The following is a 15,234-nucleotide window of genomic DNA, read 5'->3' as shown; positions in this document are numbered from 1 at the left end:
CTAATAAATCCAGACCGACCATTAATTTATCTCTGTTTATCTAATTTGTAGCGCACAGCAATATCCATCCGAGTTTCCTTTTGCTGGGATGATTCTGGTAGTTGTCAGAAGACAAGAAGCAATGGAATGTATGTATGTATGAGGCACAGATGAGATGCAAAACTCTTGCTCATCTCTATCAAGAACAGCAAATTATGATTAATCATTAAAACCTTTCCTGAGCACCCTCAAAATAAACTCCCACTAAAGCGTGAGATCTACATTGAAACAGAGGCACTGCATGCACACAAACCAGATTAAATCACACATTTACTGTGGGATCACATGTTCCTTCTTCAGCTTCTGCAACACAAGCAGCAAGGGAGGCTGAATACCACCACAGCAACCACAAGACCCCTGGTCCTGCGTATGTCGTTCGTGAGTATCCACACTCCACCAACACCCAGGAATATTGAAACTCTACTCTGGAATTAAAAAAAAGTAAAAGTGATGGGTGGAATGCTCAAATTAATCTCAGCCACTTGTAAATATTCTGTCTGCACTTGGGGTCGCTATCGTGCAGCAGGAATGCCCACTAGGCCACCAGGGATTTTTGGATGCTTTGTTTTTAAAATCTTTGTTGTTTTGGGGAGCAGCCCCTTGAGCAAGGGTCGCTCCCCTTTAGTGGGGTACATGTTTTGGATGTTTCTGCCCCCCCTTGGGGGAAGATTAGCCATATATTTTGAGGTAAAGCCACTAGGCCACCAGGGATTTTTTCAACAAGATGTTTCTTGTTTTGGGGAGCGGCCCTTTGAGCAAGGGTGGCTCCCCTTTAGGGAATACGTTTTCGCCATTTCTGCCCGCCATAAATTTTTAGGCCACTAACCACTGGGGAGTAATTTATTTGGGCATGTTGGGGAGCGGCCCTTTATTAGAGAGCATGATTTTTGGCTGTTTCTGCCCCCTTTATGGGCAGATCTGCAATATTGCAGGCCAATCTGCCCCTAAGGTGGCAGAAGCCACTAGCCACCAGGGAGAGTTTCCGTGTGTGTGTGTGTGTGTGTGTGTGCGCGTGTGTGAACTGGAGTTCGGCTGACGGTCTGCATGCACTGGTGTTTGGCTGGCTGTGGATGTATTGGCATTTGGCTGTCGACGTATGTGATCTGGCACTTGGATGGTGATGGACAGAGTTCATAGCGCTTTATATTATTAATGGTTGTTTTTCTTGTCATCATTTGCATTTGTGATTGTAATGTTTTATTTCTCCTTTCTCTTCTAGTGCAAAGCTTTTGTTTGTGTAATAATAGCAGCATATTATCTTATGTTTTATTGTCTGTGGAATTCTCCTTGGATTGTGCAAAACTTGTGTTGTGTTGTCTTGTGTGTAATTGTATTTTGTCTTTCCTTTTTAGTGGGATATCATTGGTGTTGCTGTCTGTGCAGAGTAGGTGCAGGTGGGACTAGCTGTCTCTGGCAAGTGATTGGTATAGGTCTTTGTGATGAAGCCACACTTATTACCTATTTTACAGTGTTGGTTGTTGCTGACTTATTTCTATAGTTACTTTTGTTAGGAAGGATCACGGCTAGCCTCACGGTGACCGCTCAGCAGGTTGTACGTATGCCTTTTGAGTCGTCTTCTGACCATGATTATGAGACTGACTCTGCAAGTTTCTGGCAGTGAATCTTCTGTCCGAGAGGAATCATCTGATGATGAAGCCACTCTCAGTGCGGACGAAGGGCCCTTTTTAGAAGAGGACACTGATGTGTCGATAGTGTTGCAAGAGGCACCTGGGCAGCAGCCTGGGGCTGAACGGCTTCCCACTGGAATACCTGACCTATGGGTTGCCCCAAACATGGTGCAGCCGGCGTTGCCTGCCTTTGCTGGTGTCCAGGGTGTGGAGTGGATACTGACAACTTTTTGCCTATAAATTTCTTTCAGTTTATGGACGATGTATTTTGGAAGAGATTGTTAGCAGACTAATTTGTATGCTGAACAGTATTTGAGGGACAACAGTGCCAGACTTAAGCCCTGCTCTAGAGCTACCCAGTGGATTCCCACAAATCTGGATGAGTTGAAGTTGTTCTTGGATTTAACTTTTTTGATGGGTTTGTTAAGGAAGCCGTTGCTGTCTTCATATTGGTCTACCAATACCTTGATAGCAACATCCATATTTTCTACAATCATGAGTCGTGATTGGTATTTGCTTCTGCTTTGGGTGCTGCATTTTGTTGATAATGCTTCAGCATTGCCACAAGACCACCCTGATTGTGACCATCTTTTTAGGATTCGGCCTGTACTTGATCACTTTGTAGATTGATTTTCAGAAATCTATGTTCCAAGAATAGAAATAGCTGTGGATGAGTCAGGGCCATTTGTTCTTAGACAGTACATTCCTGCCAAGTGGGCTTGTTATGGAATTAAGATGTACATGCTGTCTGAAAGTAGTTCAGAATAGGTCTACAATTTCCACTATTGACCCCCCTGTTTGTCCTTCCTCTTTTGTAGTTAGTGAGAAAATTGTGTAGAGGACTATTTTAACAAAGGTCACCATTTAGACGTAGGGTAGTGCTCCCTTTTGCTCCGAGGCCGGCGCAGCCGCTGTTGAACGTCTGTTACAAGAGCTCCCTGACGCAGGGTCAAGTGAAAAACAGGACCGGGTCTGTTTACTCTTTCTTTTTTTTATAGTCCGATTGCTGTTTACATTTAATTGTATTCTGGGGCTCCACATAATGTTTGGAGCGTGGTATCAGTTCCCAGTTTGAGCCTCCGATTGATCCCTCTCCTGGTTTCAGCTTTGTAATTAATAGTCTTCTCTGGGTTTCATTTCGGTGTTACTTCCAGTGTCACATTTTCCCGCGGTAACTAACCACACTCGGCATGAAGACGGCCTGCTCTTAGATGTGGCTTCCTAACTTACGTTGCACAACTGCATCCACCAAACTAAAAATAAAAAATAAAAAAATAAATCACATTGACGAAACCTAATACATTTACCAATGCTTGTTTACACTGGTATGCCTTTACTGGAGGGGACAAAGGCTATGCAAGTCAGAAGAGCCTCTCCCAAAAGGAGCAATCGGTACCCCTCTAAACAGGACTCACTGGTGAGGCGCGGCTTGAGAGGCCCGCTGCCCCCTCCCTGACTAGCACAGGGCCTTGAGCACATGTTTGTGGTTGGCCTCTGGGGTATCTGTTCCCAGAAAGGCGCAGTGCCAGCTGCCACTGTGAGTTAGGAGGGGTGATGAACTGATACATTGCTGCTGTTAGAAATGGGGTCTCTGGTTGGCAGTCGGTTTACACTCTGTCCAAGCTGGGACCCTCACTCTAGTCAGGGCAAGGGAGATCCTCACCCCAGATAACCCCTGCTCACCTCCTTGGTAGCTTGGCCGTGCCTCATTTCTTCTCCGGTCGGGTCGGAGATGCATCGTTTTTCTCTACCGTAAGAGAGCGATGCGTCGATTTCCAGACGGGGCACCTCGGATCCGTGCAGTCCTTGTTCTACCAGCTTCCCCTTCCAAGGTCCCAGGGACTGGATAGGGCACCACTAGGCAAGGCAGGGGGTCTCAGCAGAGAGTTCAGATTCTGGCAGAGGAAGTCTTTGATGGCCCTGAGACTTCAAAATATGATGCAAGTTCAGTCCAAGCCCTTGGAGACACTTCACAAGCAGGAATATACCACAAAGTCCAGTCTTTGTCCTCTTTCAGGCAGATGCAGCAACTGCAGGCCAACCCAGCAAAGCACAGTCACAGGCAAAAGGGCAGTACTCCTCCTCCAGCTCTTCAGCTCTTCTCCTTGGCAGAGGTTCCCCTTGGTTCCAGAATTAATCGGAAAATCTGGGGTTTTGGGTCCACTACTTATACACCTTTCTGCCTTTGAAGTAGGCAAATTTCAAAGGAAAGTCTCTCTTGTTCACAAGATCCTGCCTTGCCCAGGCCTGGCCCCAGACGCACACCAGGGGGTTGGAGACTGCATTGTGTGAGGGCAGTCACAGCCCTTTCAGGTGTGTCAGCTCCTCCCTCCACTCTAGCCCAGATGATCCATCAGGATATGCAGGCTACACCCCAGCCCCCTTTGTGTCACTGTCTAGTGGAGATTCAAAAACAGCTCAACTGTCAGTCTGACCCAGACAGGGAATACACAAGCAGGCAGAGCCACAGAATGGTTTAAGCAAGAAAATGCCCACTTTCTAAAAGTGCCATTTTCAAACAGACAATTTAAAAACCAACTTCACTAAATGATGTATTTTTAAATTGTGAGTTCAGAGACCCTAAACTCCAACTTTTTATCTGCTCTCAAAGGGAATCTGCGCTATAAGGATATTTAAAGGCAGCCCCCATATTAACCTATGAGAGAGATAGGCCTTGCACAGTGAAAACCGAATTTGGCAGTATTTCACTGTTAGGACATGTAAAACACAGCAGTACATGTCTCACCTTTAACATACACTGCACCCTGCCCATGGGGCTACCTATGGCCTACCTTAGGGGTGCCTTACATGTATAAAAAGGTAAGGTTTGGCCCTGGCAAGTGGGTACACTTGCCAGGTCGAATTGGTAGTTTAAAACTTCACACGCAGACACTGCAGTGGCAGGTCTGAGCCATGTTTACAGGGCTTCTAATGTGGGTGGCACAACCAGTGCTGCAGGCCCACCAGTAGCATTTGATTTACAGGCCCTGGCACCTCTAGTGCACTTTACTAGGGATTGACTAGTAAATCAAATATGCCAATCATGGAAAAGCCAAATACACACACAATGTACACAGAGAGCATACGCACTTCAGCACTGGTTAGCAGTGGTATAGTGCCCAGAGTCCTAAAGCCAACAAAAACTGGTCAGAAAAAATAAGAGGAAGGAGGCAAAAAGTTTGGGGATGACCCTGCAAAAAGGGCCCGCTCCAACAGCTGCCATAGACGTGTTGGTTGATCGATCGGATAAAGTGGCATCCCCAAAAAGTAAACTTAGGCGGCGATAATAAACCAGAGTCCTCTGAAGCACAGCCCGCATCAAAGAACACAGGAAGCACCACCCACATCAAAGAACACAGGAGCACAACCCACAACAAAGAACACAGGAATCACCGCCCACATCAAAGAACACAGGAAGCACCACCCACATCAAAGAACACAGGAAGCACCACCCACATCAAAGAACACAGGAAGCACCACCCACATCAAAGAACACAGGAAGCACCGCCCACATCAAAGAACACAGGAAGCACCGCCCACATCAACGTGCACAGGAAGCACCGCCCACATCAAGAACACAGGAAGCACCGCCCACATCAAGAACACAGGAAGCACCGCCCACGTCAAAGAACACGGGAAGCACAGCCCACATCAAAGAACACAGGAAGCACAGCCCACATAATGAACACAGGAAGCACAGCCCACATTAAAGAACACAGGAAGCACAGCCCACATTAAAGAACACAGGAAGCACAGCCCACATCAAAGAACACAGGAAGCACAGCCCACACCAAAGAACACAGGAAGCACAGCCCACACCAAAGAACACAGGAAGCACAGCCCACACCAAAGAACACAGGAAGCACAGCCCACACCAAAGAACACAGGAAGCACAGCCCACACCAAAGAACACAGGAAGCACAGCCCACACCAAAGTACACAGGAAGCACCGCCCACATCAAAGAGCACAGGAAGCACAGCCTACATCAAAGAACACAGGAAGCACAGCCCACACCAAAGAACATAGGAAGCACAGCCCACACCAAAGTACACAGGAAGCACAGCCCACATCAAAGAGCATAGGAAGCACAGCCCACATCAAAGAACACAAGAAGCACAGCCCACATCAAAGAACACAGGAAGCACAGCCCACATCAAAGGACACAGGAAGCACCGCCTACGAAGCACACCCACATCAAAGAGCACACGAAGCACAACCCACGTCAAAGAACACAGGAAGCACAACCCACATAAAAAAACACAGGGAGCACAGCCCACATCAAGGAACACAGGAAGCACAGCCCACATCAAAGAACACAGGAAGCACATCCCACATCAAAGAACACAGGAAGCCCATCCCACATCAAAGAACACAGGAAGCACCGCCCACATCAAAGAACACGGGAAGCACATCCCACATCAAAGAACACAGGAAGCACAGCCCACACCAAAGAACACAGGAAGAACAGACCACAGCAAAGAACACAGGAAGCACCGCCCACATCAAAGAACACAGGAAGCACCGCCCACATCAAAGAACACAGGAAGCACCGCCCACGAAGCACACCCACATCAAAGAGCTCAGGAAGCACAACCCACGTCAAAGAACACAGGAAGCACAACCCACATCAAAAAACACAGGGAGCACAGCCCACATCAAGGAACACAGGAAGCACAGCCCACATCAAAGAACACAGGAAGCCCATCCCACATCAAAGAACACAGGAAGCACATCCACATCAGAGAACACAGGAAGCACCGCCCACATCAAAGAACACAGGAAGCACATCACACATCAAAGAACACAGGAAGCACAGCCCACATCAAAGAACACAGGAAGAACAGACCACAGCAAAGAACACAGGAAGCACCGCCCACATCAAAGAACACAGGAAGCACCGCCCATATCAAAGAACACATGAAGCACCGCCCACATCAAAGAACACAGGAAGCACCGCCCACATCAAAGAACACAGGAAGCACAGCCCACATCAAAGAACACAGGAAGCACAGCCCACAGCAAAGAGCACAAGTAGCAACGCCCACATCAAAGAACACAGGAAGCACAGCCCACATCAAAGAACACAGGAAGCACAGCCCACATCAAAGAACACAGGAAGCACAGCCCACATCAAAGAACACAGGAAGCACAGCCCACAGCAAAGAGCACAAGTAGCAACGCCCACATCAAAGAACACAGGAAGCACAGCCCACATCAAAGAACACAGGAAGCACAGCCCACATCAAAGAACACAGGGAGCACCGCCCATGTCAAAGAACACAGGAAGCACCACCCACATCAAAGGACACAGGAAGCACAGCCCACGTCAAAGAACACAGGAAGCACCGCCCACGTCAAAGAACACAGGAAGCACCGCCCACGTCAAAGAACACAGGAAGCACCGCCCACGTCAAAGAACACAGGAAGCACCGCCCACGTCTAAGAACACAGGAAGCACCGCCCACATCAAAGAACACAGGAAGCACATCCGACATCAGAGAGCACAGGAAGCACCGCCCACATCAAAGAACACAGGAAGCACCACCCACATCAAAGAACACAGGAAGCACCGCCCACGTCAAAGAGCTCAGGAAGCACCGCCCATGTCAAAGAGCTCAGGAAGCACTGCCCACGTCAAAGAACACAGGAAGCACCGCTCACTTCAAAGAACACAGGAAGCACCACCCACATCAAAGAACACAGGAAGCACAGCCAAGAACACAGGAAGCACCGCCTACTTAAAAGAACACAGGAAGCACAGCCCACATCAAAGAACACAGGAAGCACCGCCCTCATCAAAGAACACAGGGAGCACCACCCACGTCAAAGAACACAGGAAGCACGGCCCACATCAAAGAACACAGGAAGCACAGCCCACGTCAAAGAGCTCAGGAAGCACCGCCCACGTCAAAGAGCTCAGGAAGCACCGCCCACGTCAGGAAGCACCGCCCACGTCAAAGAGCTCAGGAAGCACCGCCCACGTCAAAGAACACAGGAAGCACCACCCACAGCAAAGAGCACAGGAAGCACCGCCCACATGAAAGGAAGCAGCGTGGGTGCAAAGGAGAGACACAAAAGAAAAACAATAGTTCCCTCACAACAAAACATTTTGGCAATCGTGCAGTAAGCCATGTAACAGGGTCAGTCCCCAAGGCGGTAACAAAACCGCCCTAAGGCGGGAGAAACTTAAAGCATTTACCAATAACATCAAGCGGTTTTTGCAAGGCAAGCCCCGGAACGAATAAAGGTGATGGGCGTGAGGTGGGCGTGGTTAAAGCCCACAGATAGATAACAACACGTTGGAAAAGCAGCGCTTGCGCTCTGCTATGCTCGACTTAAAAAATACAATACCCATTAAACCATGGGAAGCACAGCCCACATCAAAGAGCATAGGAAGCACAGCCCACATCAAAGAACACAAGAAGCACAGCCCACATCAAGGAACACAAGGAGCACAGCCCACATCAAGGAACACAAGGAGCACAGCCCACATCAAGGAACACAGGAAGCACAGCCCACATCAAAGAGCATAGGAAGCACAGCCCACATCAAAAAACACAGGAAGCACAGCCCACATCAAAAAACACAGGAAGCACAGCCCACATCAAAAAACACAGGAAGCACAGCCCACATCAAAAAACACAGGAAGCACAGCCCACATCAAAAAACACAGGAAGCACAGCCCACATCAAAGGACACAGGAAGCACCGCCCAGGAAGCACAGCCCACATCAAAGAGCACAGGAAGCACAACCCACATAAAAGAACACAGGAAGCACAGCCCACATCAAAGAACACAGGAAGCACCGCCCACATCAAAGAACACAGGAAGCACAGCCCACAGCAAAGAGCACAGGTAGCAACGCCCACATCAAAGAACACAGGGAGCACCACCCACGTCAAAGAACACAGGAAGCACAGCCCACATCAAGGAACACAGGAAGCACATCCGACATCAGAGAGCGCAGGAAGCACCGCCCACATCAAAGAACACAGGAAGCACCACCCACATCAAAGAACACAGGAAGCACAGCCCACGTCAAAGAGCTCAGGAAGCACCGCCCACGTCAACGAGCTCAGGAAGCACCGCCCACGTCAACGAGCTCAGGAAGCACCGCCCACGTCAAAGAACACAGGAAGCACCGCTCACATCAAAGAACACAGGAAGCACCACCCACATCAAAGAACACAGGAAGCAGAGCCAAGAACACAGGAAGCACTGCCTACCTAAAAGAACACAGGAAGCACAGCCAACGTCAAAGAACACAGGGAGCACCGCCCACGTCAAAGAACACAGGAAGCACCGCCCACATCAAAGAACACAGGAAGCACAGCCCACGTCAAAGAGCTCAGGAAGCACCGCTCACGTCAAAGAGCTCAGGAAGCACCGCCCAAAGCAAAGAGCTCAGGAAGCACCGCCCCCATGAAAGGAAGCAGCGTGGGTGCAAAGGAGAGACACAAAAGAAAAACAATAGTTCCCTCACAACAAAACATTTTGGTAATCGTGCAGTAAGCCATGTAACAGGGTCGATCCCCAAGGCGGTAACAAAACCGCCCTAAGGCGGGAGAAACTTCAAGCATTTACCAATAACATCAAGCGGTTTTTGCAAGGCAAGCCCCGGAACGAATAAAGGTGATGGGCGTGAGGTGGGCGTGGTTAAAGCCTACAGATAGATAGCAACACGTTGGAAAAGCAGCGCTTGCGCTCTGCTATGCTCGACTTAAAAACTACAATACCCATTAAACCATGGGCTGAAACTACAAATAAACATGGTTAAAGTCAACTAATAGTTACAATGATAGTACAAAACACGGTCCCACAGTCTCCCTTCAGCCTCAGTCTTAGCTACTTGTGGCAGCGGAGATACGTATTTGATTATCTTTTACAACATTGGTGCTTTGTTTCAGGATGCATTCCCATCAGGAGTCTAGTTGCAGTGATTGTGACTATTTTGTCCATGTGATAAAGGGAAACTCTAAAGGCTGCCTGTTCGCTGCCTACTCCAGTGAGGGTGGCTCTCCCCCTGCAGGGGCAGGAGTCTGCCCACTAACTGACGAGCACCTTCCTCAATGATGCCAGAGATGAAAGCATTGGGCAGTGAGGGGGCAGAGCCGGGACAGAGGGCTGCATCTGTGTACAGACAGCTCTGAGAGGTACTGCAGAGGCGCACAGGTAGTGTCATCCCAGCTCTACCGCCAACCTTAGCGTGTGCAGCCATCTTGTGTCACATGCCCGTGTGCTGCCTCCAGGCCTTCCGTGGGGGCTGTCTCGCGCAGGTGAGCATTTACCATGCACCAGTTTGGAAGTAACTGACAGGCAGGGCTGGCACTCATAGGGCTGAGAGTTTCTGTAAACTCCAGGCACATCTACCAGACAAGGCAGCTGAGGACCATGGGTACCACCTGGAGCAGACTGCGGGAAGGAGGAACAGAGTTCTTGGCGTGGACCCAGATGCTGCCTTAGTGCGAGGACCATGAAGACGTCTGTTGAAACCACTGGACACACGTCTGAAGCAGCTACAGAAGATCAGTGAGCTCTTTTCATGGGGGTGCAGGTGGGACACCTCTGGGGATCCAGAGCCTGGGATTAGGACGGAAAACTCCTTGAGTGAAAAGGGGAAAGACTTGGAGTGAACTAGGGAAACCCTCCTTGAGACATGGAACTTGCCTAAGGCTTGCTCAATCCACAGGAATTCAGACATTCTCACTTGTCTGAGTGGGAACCATCCACCAGGTAGTCGTCTATGTGCAAAACATCCTCCTGTTCCAACAGATCAGGCGGTCAGGAATCTCCTTCGAGTGGAGTACCCCAGTCCTGTTGGGTGGAGTGCCTCGGGCAAAGTTACAGCCACAATGGGATTAGAGGCTAAGGAGAAATATACCAGGGACCCCAAGAGAGAAATATGTAGGAATCTGGATGCAGGACATCCACGTGCACCAGCGCAGGGGAAAGGACAGGAAAGCGTCATATTGCTGTAAATACTGCCCATTCCTGCCCTCTTCCAGCGATGCAGTGCACTGCAGCAAGGGAGATTAGGTACTGTGGAGTAGATTGGGGTACTGTGGAGTGGGGTAGATTCAAGTGGGGAGGGTGGGTAGGATAGGGGTGGAGTTTGGTAGATTGGGGTAGAGTGGAGTGGGGTAGATTGAAGTGGGGTAGTGTGGGGTAGATTAGGTACAGTGGAGTAGATTGGGGTGTTGTGGAGTGAAGTAGATTGAAGTGGGGAGGATGGGTAAGATAGGGGTGGAGTTTGGTAGATTGGAGTAGTGTGGAGGGGTAGATTGAAGTGGGGTAGGGTAGGGAGGGTAAGATATGGGTAGACTGGGGTAGAACGGAGTGGATTGTGGTAGACTGAAGTGGGGTAGGCTGGGGTGTGGTGGAGTGGGGTAGGGTGGGGTAGACTAGGTATGGGGGAGTAGATTGGGGTAGTGTGGAGTGGAGTCTGGTATACTGGGGTAGATTGGGGTAGGGTAGATTGGGGTAGAGTGGAGTGGGGTAGATTGAAGTGGGGTAGGCTGGGGTAAGATAGGGGTGTAGTGGAGAGGGGCAGATTAGGGTAGAACGGAGTGGAGTGTGGTAGACTGAAGTGGGGTAGATTGTCGTTGTTTGAAATGGGGTAGGCTGGGGTAGGGTGGAGTGGAGTGTGGTAGATTGTCATAGGTTGAACTGGAATAGGCTGGGGTAGTGTGGAGCGGGGTAGTGTGGATCGGGGTAGAGTGGAGTAGAGTGGAGCGGGGTAGAGTGGAGTGGGGTATGGTGGAGTAGATTAGGTACGGTGGAGTAGATTGGGGCAGTGTGGAGGGGTAGACTGAAGTGGGGTAGGCTAGGTTAGGGTGGGTAAGATATGGGTAGATTGGAGTAGAACGGAGTGGATTGTGGTAGACTGAAGTGGGGTAGGCTGGGGTGTGGTGGAGCGGGGTGGGGTAGGATGGGGTAGACTAGGTATGGGGGAGTAGATTGGGGTAGTGTGGAGTGGGGTGTACTCAGGTAGGGTGGAGTGGGGTAGAGTGGGGTATATTAGGTACGGAGTAGTAGATTGGGGCAGAGTGGGGTGTACTCGGGTAGAGTGGAGTGGGGTAGACTGGGGTACATTAGGTACGGTGGAGTAGATTGGGGCAGGGTGGAGTAGGGTGTATTCGGGTGGGGTGAAGTGGGGTAGAGTGGGTTATATTAAGTACAGTGGAGTAGATTGGGGTAGTGTGGAGTGGGGTGGAGTGGGGTAGGCTGAAGTATTTTAGGTACGGTGGAGTAGATTGGGGTAGAGTGGGGTGTACTCGGGTAGAGTGGAGTGGGGTATATTAGGTACGGTGGAGTAGATTGGGGTAGTGTGGAGTGGGGTAGCGTGGGGTGGGGTGGAGTGGGGTAGATTGGGGTATATTAGGTACGGTGGAGTAGATTGGGGTAGCGTGCAGTGGGGTGTACTCGGGTAGAGTGGAGTGAGGTAGAGTGGGGTATATTAGGTATGGTGGAGTAGATTGGGGTAGAGTGGGGTGTACTCGGGTGGGTGGAGTGGTGTGGGTAGATTGGGGTATATTAGGTATGCTGGAGTAAATTGGGGTAGTGTGGAGTGGGGTAGCGTGGAGTAGGGTGGAGTGGGGTATATTAGGTAGTGTGGAGTGGGGTAGCGTGGGGCAGGGTGGAGTGGTGTAGAATAGGGTAGGGTACGGTGGGACAGGGTGGACTGGGGTATATTAGGTACGGTGAAGTAGATTGGGGTAGAGCGGGTGTACTCGGGTAGGGTGGAGTGGAGTAGATTGGGGTATATTAGGTACGGTGGAGTAGATTGGGGCAGTGTGGAGTGGTGTAGAGTAGGGTAGGGTGGGGCGGGGCAGAGTGGGGTATATTAGGTTCGGTGGAGTAGATTGGGGTAGTGTGGAGTGGGGTAGAGTAGGGTTGCATGGGGTAGGGTGGAGTGGGGTAGATTGGGGTATATTAGGTATGGTGGACTAGATTGGGGTTGTGTGGAGTGGGGTAGTGTGGGGTAGGGTGGAGTGCGGTGGACTCGGGTAGGGTGGAGTGGGGTAGATTGGGGTATATTAGGTACGGTGAAGTAGATTGGGGTAGGGTGGGTGGAGTGGGGTGGGGTAGGGTGGAGTGGGGTAGATTGGGGTATATCAGGTACGGTGGAGTAGATTGGGGTAGTGTGGAATGGGATGTACTCGGGTAGGGTGGAGTGAAGTGGGGTAGATTGGGGTATATTAGGTACGGTGGAGTAGATTGGGGCAGCGTGGAGTGGTGTAGAGTAGGGTAGGGTGGGGCGGGGCAGAGTGGGGTATATTAGGTTCGGTGGAGAAGATTAGGGTAGTGTGGAGTGGGGTAGAGTAGGGTTGCATAGGGTAGGGTGGAGTGGGGTAGATTGGGGTATATTAGGTATGGTGGACTAGATTGGGGTAGTGTGGAGTGGGGTAGTGTGGGGTAGGGTGGAGTGCGGTGGACTCGGGTAGGGTGGAGTGGGGTAGATTGGGGTATATTAGGTACGGTGAAGTAGATTGGGGTAGGGTGGGTGGAGTGGGGTGGGGTAGGGTGGAGTGGGGTAGATTGGGGTATATCAGGTACGGTGGAGTAGATTGGGGTAGTGTGGAATGGGATGTACTCGGGTAGGGTGGAGTGAAGTGGGGTAGATTGGGGTATATTAGGTACGGTGGAGTAGATTGGGGTAGCGTGGAGTGGGGTGTACTCAGGTAGGGTGGAGTGGGGTAGAGTGTGGTATATTAGGTACGGTGGAGTAGATTGGGGTAGAGTGGGGTGTACCCGGGTAGGGTGGAGTGGAGTGGGGTAGATTGGGGTGTATTAGGTACGGTGGAGTAGATTGGGGCAGGGTGGAGTGGGGTAGAGTAGGGTGGGGGTGGGGCAGTGTGGAGTGGGGTGTACTCGGGTAGACTGGAGTGGGGTAGATTGGGGTATATTAGGTACGGTGGAGTAGATTGGGGTAGGGTGGAGTGCGGTAGGGTAGAGTGGAGTGGGATAGATTGGGGTATATTAGGTATGGTGGAGTAGATTGGGGGTAGCGTGGAGTGGGGTGTATTCGGGTAGGGTGGAGTGGGCTAGAGTGTGGTATATTAGGTACGGTGGAGTAGATTGGGGTAGAGTGGGGTGTACTCGGGTAGGGTGGAGTGGAGTGGGGTAGATTGTGGTGTATTAGGTACGGTGGAGTAGATTGGGGCAGGGTGGAGTGGGGTAGAGTAGGGTGGGGCAGTGTGGAGTGGGGTGTACTCGGGTAGACTGGAGTGGGGTAGATTGGGGTATATTAGGTACGGTGGAGTAGATTGGGGTAGGGTGGAGTGCGGTAGGGTAGAGTGGAGTGGAGTGGGGTAGATTGGGGTATATTAGGTATGGTGGAGTAGATTGGGGCAGGGTGAAGTGGGGTATAGTAGGGTATATTAGGTACAGTGGAGTAGATTGGGGCAGTGTGGAGTGGGGTGTACTCGGGTAGGGTGGAGTGGGGTAGAGTGGGGTACGATGGAGTAGATTGGGGCAGGGTGGAGTGGGGTAGAGTAGGGTAGGGTGGGGCAGGGTTGGAGTGGCAGCTGCGTGACACACATGCAGCCTCATGGAAGCTCCGAAATGAAGCACCCACTGGTGTTGGTGAAGGGAACTGGGATTAGGGACGGCTTTAGGGCGGTGCGACCGGTGCAGCTGCACCTGGCGCCCTACCCTGGGTTGGGGGGGAGGGGGGGGGCTAAAATAACTCACGGGTTTAGAAGTATGCTGCAACAATTTTCAGGCAACAATAAAAATGTCAAGACACCTCTGATGATTGATGCTTCTGCTGGTGAGAGGTTGGAAAGTTGTCTAGAGGCAGTTTTGACTCATCATGGGGTAGCTCGGAGGGTTAATGTGCCTGCTGCAAAGAACTTACTCCAGGCTGATCAGAGAGGGTAGAGTGGGGTATATTAGGGTAGTATAGATTGGTGTAGATTGGGGTAGTGTGGAGAGGGTTACACTGGGATAGGGTGGGGTATATTGTGGTAGTATGGAGTGGGGTGAGGTAGACTGGAGTATATTATGGTAGGGTGGAGTATATTAGGATAGGGTGGGGTATATAAGGGCAGTGTGGGATGGGGTAGAATGGGGTATGGTAGACTGGGGTAGAGTAAGGTAGGGTGGGGTATATTAGGGTAGGGTGGGGTATATTAGGGTAGGATGGGGTATATTAGGGTAGTATGGAGAGTGATGGGTTAGAGTGGGGTAGTGTGGAGTGGGGTGGGGTAGACTGGGGTATATTAAGGTAAGGTGGGGTATATTAGGGTAGGGTTGAGTTGGGTGGGGTAGACTGGGGTATGTTATGGTAGGGTGGGATATATTAGGGTAGTATAGAGTGGGGCAGATTGTGGTAGTGTGGAGTGGGGTAGGGTAGGCTGGGGTATATTATGGTAGGGTGGTGTATATTAGGGTAGTATAGAGTGGGGTAGTGTGGAGTGGGCTAGGGTGGGGTATATTTGGGTAGTATAGAGTGGGGTAGATTGGGGTAGTGTGGAGTTGGGTAGACTGGGATAGGGTGGGGTATACTGTGGTAGTGTAGAGTGGGGTGGGGTAGACTGGGGTATATTAGGGTAGGGAGGGATA

The 15,234-nt window shown here is 50.6% G+C and overlaps 1 protein-coding gene across 1 annotated transcript in view; it reads right to left on the bottom strand.

Annotated features, from left to right (window-relative positions):
* Positions 1 to 15,234, bottom strand: part of LOC138301433 (class I histocompatibility antigen, Gogo-OKO alpha chain-like) — a 425,484-nt gene that overhangs the window by 185,192 nt on the left and 225,058 nt on the right. The gene's annotated exons all lie outside the window — the stretch shown is intronic.

This window comes from Pleurodeles waltl, chromosome 6, assembly GCF_031143425.1.
Source record: "Pleurodeles waltl isolate 20211129_DDA chromosome 6, aPleWal1.hap1.20221129, whole genome shotgun sequence".
Classification (NCBI taxonomy): Eukaryota; Metazoa; Chordata; class Amphibia; order Caudata; family Salamandridae; genus Pleurodeles; species Pleurodeles waltl.
Note: the sequence above shows the minus strand (reverse complement) of the source record. Positions and strands in the feature narration are given on the sequence as shown.